We start from the raw sequence: 12975 nt of genomic DNA, 5'->3' as shown, positions 1-12975 counted from the left end.
GAAGCTCAGCTGTGTATAGAAAGGCTCTCCTGGCACGAACTCTTTCAGAATGTTCCTTAGGAGAGACAGGAACTGAAGGAGGGGCAGCGTAACACCCCTATTAACCATGTGCTACTCCAGTTTTTGTTTTTGAACAGCAACTGCGTCATTTCCTACATTATTTTAACACAGAACCCGGTTGCTGAGCTCTGGAGACAGAGGGAAGAAAAAGGAACTTGTCACAACAACTAGCTGCTATTGAGGAGCCCTTGAGTGGTGTAAATAAATGGTCAAGTGCTCGGGATTACACTGAAAGGCTGCAGGTTTGAGTCCCCCCAGAGGCACCTGGGGCGGTGGAGGGGAAGTCTGGTGATCTACTTTTGAAAAACCAGCTATCGAAAATCTTATAGAGCACATTTCTATTATAAGGCACACTTGGTCACCATGAGTCAGAATCCACTTGACAGTAGCAGGTTAAAGCTGCTTAATAACCTAAAAAGGCCCCATACACATCAGAATTAGGGTAGAGAGTGATAACCTGGGTAAATGAGATTTTTTTGTCCTAGAAAAGACAACCCCATGCTGGCTTCTAGCTCAGTTCCCATGTCTCTTTTCCTAGATTTGAAGATTTTTAATTTTAAGACTTAGACTAGTAAAGTTTTATAAATTATAACAAAAACTAATCCATTTATTTACCCTATCCATATTTATTGCAAGTTACTTGAAATACTTGATCAGCAATAATATCAAGCTTTATGTTTTCTTTTTTTTAATCTCCCTGATTGTTTTATATTAACAGTTTCCTCCATAGGTTTTATTTTATTTATTCATTCATTAAACACATACTTTTTTGCTGCTGTTAAATGCCATCAAGTCGGTTTCAACTTAAAGTGACCCTATATAGAGTTTCCAAGGAACAACTGGTGGGTTTGAACCACTGACCTTGCAATTTGCGATGATTGCTAGATTCTGGAACTACAAAAAAGCAATTAATTTCTATATGACTGTTGTTGTTACATGCTGTTAAGTGTTGGTTCCAACTCACAGCAACCCTACATAGGGTTTCCAAGGCTGTAATTTTTTCAGAAGCAGAAAGTCTCATCTTTTTCCTGAAGAGCAGCTGGTGGGCTTGAACTGCCTAACTTGTGGTCTGCAGTTCAGTGCTAATTCTACAGAGCTACCATGCTCCCATCTAGACTACTAACAATTTAGTGAAGAAGGAAAACATTTAGCTTAAAAACTAAAATGGGTGTAATTACAAACTGACATATATTGTATTAATGAGAATGAGCTAACAGAGGCAATGAACAATCTTAGCATCTCAGTCATTTGTCACAACAAAGGTGTGTTTCTTATTCATACATATACACACATACACCCACTGTGGAACATACAACTCTCTAGGGATATTGTCCTCTAAATGCTGACTCAAAGATACATTGCATGGATATGGTACCATTTCACTAAATTAGGAAATGTTAGAAAATGACCTAGGGTTTACGTAGTTAATATGTGTGTGTGTGCATTTGTGTGTGTTGCAAGGGATCCCTGAGTTTGTTTTGGGTATGTTGGTTTTTGAGATTGCTTTATGACATTTATGTAGAGATGTTGACCGGATATTTGAAGTTCAAAGTTGACATCTGCTGTAGACATACATTTGGAAGTCTTCAGGAAATGGCAGGAAACTAAAGCAGAGGTATGGTTAAGATTGCCTTTAGATATGTGGTAGAGTGAGATGAAGAGAGAACTGAGCCTTGAAGAGCTTCATCATTTATAAGCTTATTTCAGAGAGGATATTGACAAGTACAGGGCCAAAGAATTAGAGCAATCCAGGAGATGTGTCTTCAGGAGAGGGACTCTTTAAAAGAAGAGAGTGATCAACATGCTGAAAGGCCGCTGAGCTGTCAAGTCAGATAAGAATGAGACATGTGTTTTATATATGACAACACATGTCATTACCAAGTCAGCAAGGGGTATTGGACTGGGACTGTGGAAACAGAAACTCTATCTTGAAAGAGAGTAAGAGAGTGTCAGTTTAAGATAGAAGATTGAAAACACATATTCCCATTCTCTTTGAAAACTCTTGTATTTAACGTGCCATCAAATCGGTTCTTATTCATAGCGACCCTGTATAGGGTTTCTGAGGAATGGTTGTTGGGTTTGAACCACCAACTTTGTGGTTAGCAGTCCAATGCTTATCCTACAGTGCCATACCCAAACTCTGCTACACAAAAAAGTAATTTGTTAAAGGAAAAAAGGAAAGAAAATAGAAACTACAGGAGAATCAGCAAGCTGGATCCTAAGCAGATGGGAAGCACAGAGCTGTTTACACATGAGTCACATCTCAGATGCCACCAAAAGTTTCAAGAAATTCTGACACCAGTTCCTCTGGAAGTGGGGATGAGGAAGGTTGCTAAATAAAGGGGAATGGTTGAAGATGATTAAAACACAGTGAAATCTTCATATTTCCCTTTTTATACAGCTGCCTCTTCCCCACGCCAACACACAATAGGAAGTTTATTCTCTGCAGCAATTAAAGCAGAATAACTCAAGACTTGGGGACCCCAGGTAAACTGAAGATACAGAAGACAGAGTATTATGTCAGATAGAACCACAAACCAACCAACCGACTGCCATGGAGTCAGTTCTGACTCACAATAACCCTATACAGGGTTTTTGAGGTTGTAACTATTTATGGGAGCAGACTGCCTCATCTGTTCTCCCTTGGGGCTGCTGGTGGTGGTTAGCAGCACACCGTCTACTGCACAGCACCACCAGAGCCACTTATGTTGAAGAAAGGAAAATTAAATGAAAATTATCGAAGGAATGTTGGGGCCCTCAAGCACTCTTCTTTGATACACATCATAATCAGATTTGAGTAATTAAGGAGAAATTGGTAGAGCTGCCTTTGTGAAATCTGATCAGCTCAAATGAAAAGATTCAGAGAAATTTACATGTTTTTTATAAACACAAAACAAGCCAACCAATACTACTTACACTAAGAACACATTCAGCAATCATCTGACGTTAGGTGCCTCCTTCCCTCTTGCTAATCATCCCCATTGGCCAAACCTTATGGGAAGTCACAAGGGTTGATGGGTCCACCCTCCAAAGGATAGAATAGAACACAGAAGGAGAATGGCAGTATAGAGGGGGCGAGTGGAAGATAGCCTCATGTCAAATCATGGCAGTCAGCTTCTGGGAGCTAGCAGAAGGTACTTAGAAGAACAGATTCAAACAAAAAGCCAAAGAAGGAGAAGAATTAATTTTAAGTGACTTCTGCAGGGGGAGATTTGTAATGAAAATCATTGATTAGGTTTTGGAATTGAAAACAGGGTTGGAGATTAGGAAGAAAGACTGTTTGCTCATTTGCAGATTCTCTTTTGGGGATAGGAGGATTTTGAATTGTTCTAGATTCTAAAACACACCAAAAAAATGCAACATAATCCTCAAGAAAGATAGCCATTAGATTAAAAAAAAATAATAAGGAAAAGAATCTAAACTCACTACAGCTGAGTTACTTTATGAAACAGATTTTTTTAAATGTTACATAAATTTAAAGTTCTGTTTGATTTGCTAATGGAGGTAATTGAAGAAGAAATGCACTCGATGAAAAGAAACAAACTGAATAAAGAAACTGACAGAAGTAGACCAAGAAAAGTAATTTGAAAAAGACCTACTTTAAGAATATATACACTTAAAAATAAATAGGCACAAACTGAGAGGCCAGATCACTTCTCTAAGGAGCTCTTTTGGTGTACTGGGTTACACACTGTGCTGCTAATAGCAAGGACAGAAGTTTGACTCCACCAGCTACTCCTCAGGAGAAAGATGAGGTGTTTGCTCCCTTAAAGATTTACAGCCTTGGAAGCCCTATACAGTATTGTGTGAGTCAGAACTTACTCAATAGCACACAACCACCACCACCATATCAATTATTTAATAGAAATTCCAGAAAAAGTGAATCTAGGGAAGAGTGGAAAAGCAGTATTTGAAGAGATAATAGATGAGAATTTTCAAAAAGTTGTATAAAAACACTGAATGAAAGTAGACTATAAGTACTGACAAAGTTAAAAATAAATCCCAACCTAGAGACAAAAGTCCTGAAAGTATAAAACATTTTAAGATGCAAAATATAATGTTAGACTGACTTTATTTTTTTCATCATCAGCTACAGAAATTAGGAAACAAGGAAGTGGAGATCCAAAATGCAAAGGAATTTTATATTCATTTAGATTATCATTAAAGAGCAGAGGCAAAAGACATAATCAGATACAAAGAAACAAAAGAGTGAAAGTAAAAACAAAAGCAACAACTCTCTTTTGTTAAAATATATACAACAAAATGTATACTCAGTTGAAAGTTATTTTTACATACATAGCTTACTGACATTGGTTGCATACTTAGTATCACGTCATCATTCTCTGTTGTTAGCATAGACTCTACCCCTCAAACCTCTTAATTTGTACTTTAGAGTTAGTTACTAAAGTTTACTTTAGAGTTGGCTTTCTGATCTTATATATTTAATTTTTTAAAAGGACACAATGTTTAATGCACACATTTTAATTTGGTATTAGGATTGACAACTTGTGATGTGTGCTGTGCAGATGATACAACCTTGTGTGCTGGAAGTGAAGAGGACGTGAAATACTTACTTATAAAGATCAAAGAATACAGGCTTCGGTATGGATTTTACCTCAACATAAATAAAACAAAAAATCTTAGAAGTGGTAAACTGAGAAAATATTGAAGTTGTCAGAGATTTCATTTTACTTAGATTTATAACACTCAAGTTGCCATGAAGAAATCAAATGATGTATTGCATTGGGTAAATCTGCTGTAAAAGACTTCTTCAACATGTTAAAAAGTAAAGATGTCACTTTGAGGACTATGGTGTGCACCTGAATCACATCATGTTATTTGCTTAGTAATCACCTCATATGCAGGTGAAAACTGGCCAATGAATATGGAAGACTAAGGGAGAAATAATGACTCTGAATTATGGTGTTGGTGAAGAATATTGACTGCCATGGACTGCCAGAAGAATGAACAAATTTGTTTTGGAAGAAGTACACAACCTGAATGCTTCTTAGAAGAGAGGTTGGTGAGATTTCATCTCATGTACTTTGGAGATAACTTCAGTCCTTGGAGAAAGACATCCTGCTGGGCTGTAACTGCTGCCTTTCTAACCACAGCAAATGAAGCCTACTCTATGATATAATAATCGAGTTCCTAAAACCTCACTCTATAAACTATTTCTTCAATGGTCCCAATGATTTAGTAAGCCAATTTAAACCTTGTAATACACTTTGTGCTTAAACTAGCACAGCAATTTTACCCTCTGAAGCTGAAGTCTCCCCCATACCCTTGATTATGTTTCTGATACAATTTAAGAGTTCCACTGAATATTTGAAAGACTTCTGTCTCTTAGAAATGATTCCTTGTTTGTTGAGTGTTTTTATCAGTAATGGATGTGGGATTTTGTCAAACGCCTTTTCTGCATCAATCAATGCTCATGTTCTTTTTCTTTGTTTTATTTATATGGTAGATTGCATTGGTTGTTTTTCTAATATTGAACCATCCTTGCCCACGTAGTCATGATATATTATTTTTTGATCTGTTGTTGAATTCTATTGGCTAAGATTTTGTTGAGAATTTTTGTATCCATGTCCATGAGGGATACTGGTCAATACTTTTCCTTTATAGTGATAGGAAGAATTAAAATAGTCTGGGTCTTTTTCTTAGTTACAGCAGTATTTCCTATCCCAATCATATTTTCTATGACTTTGAGTGATATCATAGTTTAGCTACAATTGAAAACCTGTGATGTCCTGATGTGTTTGAAGGATTAGTGTAAATATCCCATCAGACTCACTTACCAAAGGAGCCCTGGTTGTGCAGTGGTTACATGCTCAGATTTTAACCAAAAGGTCATCAGTTTGAACCCACCAGTGACACTGTGGAAGAAAGATGAGGCTGTCCTCTTCCTATGGCTTAGGAAACTCTATGGGCAGTTCAACTCTCTCCTTCAGGGTCACTATGAGTTGGAATTAACTAGACAACAATAGGTTTGGTTTCGATTTTGGAATCATAATACATGAAGAACAGTAGAATGAAGGTACCTATGATTCAGTTATAGGGATATTCTGAAAGTCCCAGACCAAATAACATATTTTTCCAAAACCTCTTCCTACTACTGGCTAGCTAACCAAATGATAGCCATTCAGACCTGTTAAACTGTTCATGGGATAAAGATGTGGCTGTCTCTTCTGTAAAGCTGTACAGTCATGGAAACCCTCTGGAGCTGTTCTACCCTGTCCTATAGGGTCACTTTGAGTCAGATGGTTAAGGGTTGGTCACTTACAAGTTGTCACTTACAATCTTATAAGAAGATCAGCCTAAATTAAGAAAAGCGGTGAAAAGTTATCCAAGGCTGTTTCTGGCAGTTCCTTTGGAGTGCAGTGCTTGCTGTTGATTGATTATAAATGCAAATAGTAATTCCTTTGATTGACTGTGAATGCAAATAGTAATTAGGAACATTTCTCAACCTTTAAATATATTTTATTATAATTAATATGGCCTCACTTAATTTTCTATTTTCAGATTTGTGTGTGTGTGTGCAAGTATGCAATCTTTTGCAATGAAATCTTGAAAATAAACCATTTTTGCTCTTTAAGAAATCTTTTTCAGAATGTTTTTAACTTTAATTATAAAAATATCTTAGTAACCGTAGATGGGAATTTACATCTGTGTTATGACTTCTTTTTGTTCCTACCTACACTTAAACATCCAGGCATTTTGACTATTTCAATAAAATGAAGGGTCTTCAAAAAGTTTATGGAAAATGCATATTACATATGAAAAATTAAGCATAGAACCCAAATATTTTTGTACCAAAATGAATTCCTACTAGCTTGTTATAACATATTGCTGGCACTCTGGGGTAATAAGCACTGGACTAACCCCAAAAGTCTCAGTCCAACATACCTGCTGTTCCTTGGGAGAAAAATGAGACTTTCTGCTTCAGTAAAAATGTACCGTCTCAGAAACCCCACACAGCCTGCTATGAGTCAGTATCAGCTCAATGACAGTGGCTTTGGTTTGGTTTTGGAATCAGGATCGAGTTTGAAGCACTAAGAATGATAAGACATCCAAACCATAGGCTCTGAGGATCAGACTTTAGCAACCTAGCAGACATAGCAAACTGTCCCTCATCTGATTATTCAGTTATGCTTGTTAGTAATCGCATACATGAGCCCTGGATACCCACAGATAAATGTAAAAACCTTCCCTAAAAGCCGAGACTGTAAAATCTAAAAAGGCAAAGTTCCCCCCGCCCCCCCCAAAAAAAGCTAAAGAGGATAGATAGAGAGAAACACTGTTAACTGATGATGTATGGAGGGGATTATAATCAATGTAATGAAACAAGTCATAAGAATGGTTGAATGTGAAACTGATGATGTGCCCTGTAAACTTTCACTCAATCCACATTCTTTTTTCTTAAAAAAAAAAAAAGAATGATAAGACATCAGTTTGAACAGCATTCCTATCAGAGCAACATAAATTCTGCTAAAACAGAAGGAAGAACAAACATCAAATCAGTGGTATAACTTGGGTGGAAGAATGATGATATCACTGAAGCTTTCCGTAAAGTTTATGGTGCTGAGACCTCAAAGAAATCAGCAGTTTACAAATGGATAACTTGCTTTAAGCAGGGATGATGCAATGTTGAGGATGAAGCCTATAGAACCAGACCATTCGTATCAATTTGTAAGAAACAAATTAATCTCTTGTTGGTGCCGTAATTGGAGGGACCAACAATTAACAGCAGAAACAACAGTTAACACCATACACATCTCAATCGATTCAGCGTACACTATTCTGACTGAAAACTTAGCTGAGCAAATTTTCCACTGGATGGGTGCCAAAACAGTGATGTCCAGTCCAGCTGCAGATAAAAAGTGCAGCTTTTGATGGAAATTGTATACAAATGGGATAGAAAACCTGAAACACTTCTCAAAAAATTGTATCAGGATATGAAACATGGCTTTACTATTAGAAGCCTGAAGACAAAGCACAATCAAGAGTGGAGGTGATTCAGTCAAAGCAAAAGTGAACTGGTCAAGAGACCAGGTCAGGCAAATGTTTTTTTGTGTGCTGGGGCAGCATACGCAGACCCTGGGTTGATCAGTGGCCCTGTGACCTGGATGAAAATCCAACCCCGTGGCCCTCCTCAGGACTGCGAGCCATGGACCCTGAAGGCCAAGGAAGTGACCTCCTGACGTCCCAGGTTCATTGGTTTTTGCTAACTCACTGGTTGGCTACCTCTGTATAATTTTCTTTGGTTCTAATATTGTTCATTCTATGCTTTTAACTCCAGTAATTGTAGTTTCTGAGAAAATGGTTTCTTTTACAATGCCTCTCTTAATGCCTCCACTGTGTTGGCAGTGTGTGGAGTCCTGGGAACAAATCTTTCTGAGGAACAGGTGATAGCCACCTGGGATGAAAGTCAGAACTGCTCCTTATTTGATTATTCAGTTATGTTTGATATCCATGAACAATAATGGGTTTGAAACCCCTTTTTAGAGCCGAGGCAGTAAAAAGTTTCCTCAGATAATTCAGAAAGGCCAGGAACAGGTATATTGGGAATATGAGAAAAGGTTTTTAGAGAAAAACTACCCAAAGTTTGTACATAAAGTGGAATGGTAAATTCTGGGAATGTTGGATTAGAGGATAATAGTGGCAGCTCCATTAAACCGCCTCTGAATATAATCAGTTTGCTCCTGAAAGTATATAGGAATGTGATAATTAAGAACAATGTAACATTTTAGATATAGATAAATGAAGCCCGGTGCCTGAGATCTTGCTCACAAACAAAAGCTTGCAAAGTGTACAGAGACAACTTGGCTCCTTTCAGGAATCTTGCTTTATGTTAAGTATCCTTAAGAAACCGCACTGCTGCTCTAGATCATTTAAGCCTAAAAGTTAATATATAACAGCTTGATTGAACCTTTTTTCTGTAAAAATAAAAATGTTAGATTGTTAAGAAAAACTATGAAAATATTTTAAAAGTTGTTCCTGTGAATCATTATGTCCTGATTTGAATGATTAATCACATTTCAGTTCTGTATCCTGTCTTATCTAAAGAATCACATCCTCCCTTTGTGAATTACATCCTTCCTTTGTAACAAATCCCTCCCTAAAAAAGAGAATAAAAGACTGAGGTAGAGTGAGTTCTGCAGTGCAATGCTAGGCAATATGTTTGCAGATCTGCCTACCTGCCAGCTTGCATCATATCTGTGTGTCTGTCTTTTTTGTATATATTTTGTCTCTCTCTTTTCTCTATCCCTTTCGCCGCAAGAACTCCCTTCTTCGTGATACCCACACTTCCTTGTTGAGGCTGGACCTCGACATAGGACCTCGACAGGGATGCTCAAGGAGTCCTGGTGTGGCAATGTGGGTAATGTGCTGGACTCCAAGATCAGTTTTAGTCATAAGGTCGGTGGCTTAAGTTCACCAGTCAGCTCCTTAGAAACCCTATACAGGATAGTTATGAGTCTGAACTGACTTGACAGCACTTAACAACAATTACAAGGCATTTTGCTAGCTGACTTTCTGGATGGCAAAAGAACAGTAACATTTGCTTTCTTATGAGAGTGTTTCAAAAATCAAAAAGACTGCATTGCTATGGTTAATTTCCCAGTTCTCTACGGATGGACTAAATGAGTGATATCATTTATTACAAAAAAATGTCTTGAGCTTCATGGGACTTATGTTGAAAAATGAAGTTTACATATTTTGTTTATAATTTCATTTTCCCACCAACATTTTGAAGTCCCATCTTGTAATGGAATTAATACATGTAGACTTCAGAACTAGAAACCAGGTTTCTGATAAAAATACATACATTTGGTTCTGAAATATGCTAAAACAAGAAGAGGATCAAGAACATCTCCCAGTTTTCCAAGCGACTAAAGAAAAAGTATTTTAAAAAATATCAGACTACACCTTTTTATGTTTATAAAGGAGAGGCTTGAGAAAGAGAAATGACTTAAAACAGAATATTCTTTTAATCAAATAACTTTGTTATTTGATTTATAAAATGACATGATCAGAAAACTTCCTTTAGTATCAGTCAGTGGTTTTAAACTTCTCTGTGCAATGAAATCTACTAGAGTATTGTTTGTTGTTGTTGTTAAGTGCCATCAAGTTGGTTCCAACCCACAGAGACCCTCTAGAGGGTTTCCAAGGAGCGACTGGTGAGCTTGAACCACCAACCTTGCAGTTCAAACTGACTGTGCAGTCTAGCGCATTAACCCACAGTGCTGCAAAATGTGTTTATTTCGTAGAATCTTAATTCATTTACAGACTGTCTTGTTTTAACAGAGAGACAACTTCGGTTGGAAGAGGCAGAGAGGTAAGCCTGCTGATCAGTAAGAATCCATTTATCATTCCTGTTCTTTACATTGACATGGGTTTAGTGCTTTTGCATAGCTTCTTCATGAATAACGGTGTCATCCTACCAATATAAGGGAAACCAGGCTCTTGATTTTGAAAGGATGGGGCTGAAGGAGTTTGACTCAGTGTGAATGTCTGATTCTTGCCCACATAACTTAATGTCAAGACAACTCTTAATTTACTTCTCCTACATATATGCACTTAACAACAACAACAACAACATATATGCACAGTACCCCTTCAATGTGGAAGAGAACTTTGTTGCAAAAACAATGGAGAAAGATCTATATAAAGTCAGAAAGCATCCATCCCAGCTGGTTATATCTAACAAACAAACAAAACCTAGCCCCACCTCCTTTTTTTTTTTTTTTTTCTAGATAGGAACCAATTGCATATTTAATAGAAAAACCAAGAATAAAAAAAAATAGCAATGGGCACTGGAAAAAAAAAATAGAGTTGAAGAAATAAAAATGATATTAAAAAATCAAATTAGTATCTTCACAGTGATTCAATAAATTACATCAATAAAACAAGAATGGCTACAGTAAATATATTCCTTTAAAAAAAAGAATGAGTTCTGAAATATTAAAAATATGATTGTTAATTTTTTTTTTAATCAATGAAGATACTAGGAAAGACACCAATAGAATAAAGGTAAAATATATGCATGAAAAAGTAAGATAAAAGTTAATATATATTAGGTAAATATAATGTAAAATATAAGGTAAAAATATATACATGAAAAAGTGAGATAAAAGTTCAAAGACATAGGGATCAATTATAAGGATCATAATTAATCTAACATGATTTCAACAAAGATGTTATTCTTAGGTGCTGTTGAGTTGGTTCTGACTCACTGCAACTTTATATACAACAGAACTTAACACTGTCTGGTCCTGCACCAACCTCAATCATTGCTACACTTGAGCCCATTGCTGCTGCCACTGTACTAATTCATCTTGTTGAGGGTCTTCCTCTTTTTTGCTGACCCTCCAATTTACCAAGCACAATGTAAATCTCCAGGGACTAGTCCTTTTTCATAATATGTCCCAAGTATGAAAGACGAAGTCTCACCAACCTGGCTTCTAAAGAATATACTGAGTGTACTTTTTCCAACACAGATCTGTTTGCTTTTCTGGCAGTCCATGGTACTTCTAATGTTCTTCTCCAACACCATAACTCAAATGCATCAATTCTTCTACAGTCTTCTTTAGTTACTGTCCAACTTTTACATACATATGAGGCTATTGTAATTACCATGGCTTGTGTCAGGCTCTTCTTAGTCCTCAAATTGATAACTTTGTTCTTAAACACTTTAAAGAGGTCTTGTGCAGCAGATTTGTTTTAATATGTTGTTTGATTTCTTGACTGCTGTTTCCATGAATGTTGGTGGTTGATCTGAGCAAAATTAAGTCTTTGACAACTTCAATCTTTTCTCCATTTTTCACGATGGTATTTATTAGTCCAGTGGTGAGGATTTTTGCTTTCTTTACATTGAGATGCAACCCATACCAAAGACTGTTCCAAGAAGTGGCTGGTGATCTTTATCAGTAAGTATTTTAAGTCCTCTGCTTTCTGCAAGCAAGGTTGTATCATCTGCATATCGCAGGTTGTTAATTAGTCTTCTTTCAATCCTGATGCCATGTCCTTCCTCAGATAATTCAGATTCTTGGATTATTTGCTTAGCCTACACACTGAATTAGAATCGTGAAATAATACAACCATGGCTCACACCTTTACTGATTTTAAATCAATCAATGTCCCCTTGTTCTGTTCAAAAGACTGCCTTTTGGTCTATGGATAGGGTCCTCATGAGCACAATTAGGTGTTCCAGAATACCCATAGCTTGTTACAATCCACATAGCCAAAAGCTTTTGCATAGTCAATTAAGCACAGGTAAACATCTTTCTTGTACTCTCTGCTTTCAGCAAAGATCCATTTGACATCAACAACGATATCTCTCATACCACGTCCTCATCTGAAACCGGTCTGAATGTCTGGCAATCCTCTGTCAATGTATTGTTGCCAGCGTTTTTGGATTATCTTTAACAAAAGTTTGTTGTTGTTGTTGTTGTTGTTGTTAGGTGCTGTTGAGTCAGTTCTGACCCATAGTGACCTTGTAGAGGGTTTCCAAGAAGCAAACGATGAGTTGAACTATGAACCTTGCAGTTCAAACCAACTTTGAAGTCTAGCGAATTAAACCACAGCACTAAAATTTTACTTTTGTGTAATATTAATGATGTTGTCCAATTATTTCCACATTCCACTGGGTCACCGCTCTTTAGAATGGGCACCAATATGGATCTCTTCCAATCAGTTGGCCTGGTAGCCATCTTCCAAATTTCTTGGCACAGATGAGTGAGTGCCTCCAGTGCTGCATCAGTTTGTTGAAAGATTTTGATTTATATTCCATCAAGTCCTGAAGCCTTGCTCTTTGCCAATGCCCTAAGTGCACTTCGCACTTCTTCCTTCAGTATCATTGGATCTTGAGCCTATGCTACCTCTGGAAATGGTTGAATATTGAACATTTATTTTTGG

This window comes from Chrysochloris asiatica, unplaced genomic scaffold (assembly GCF_000296735.1).
Source record: "Chrysochloris asiatica unplaced genomic scaffold, ChrAsi1.0 scaffold00436, whole genome shotgun sequence".
In the NCBI taxonomy this organism is placed as follows: Eukaryota; Metazoa; Chordata; class Mammalia; order Afrosoricida; family Chrysochloridae; genus Chrysochloris; species Chrysochloris asiatica.
The sequence above is the reverse complement of the archived record's forward strand: the minus strand, read 5'-3'. Positions refer to the sequence as shown.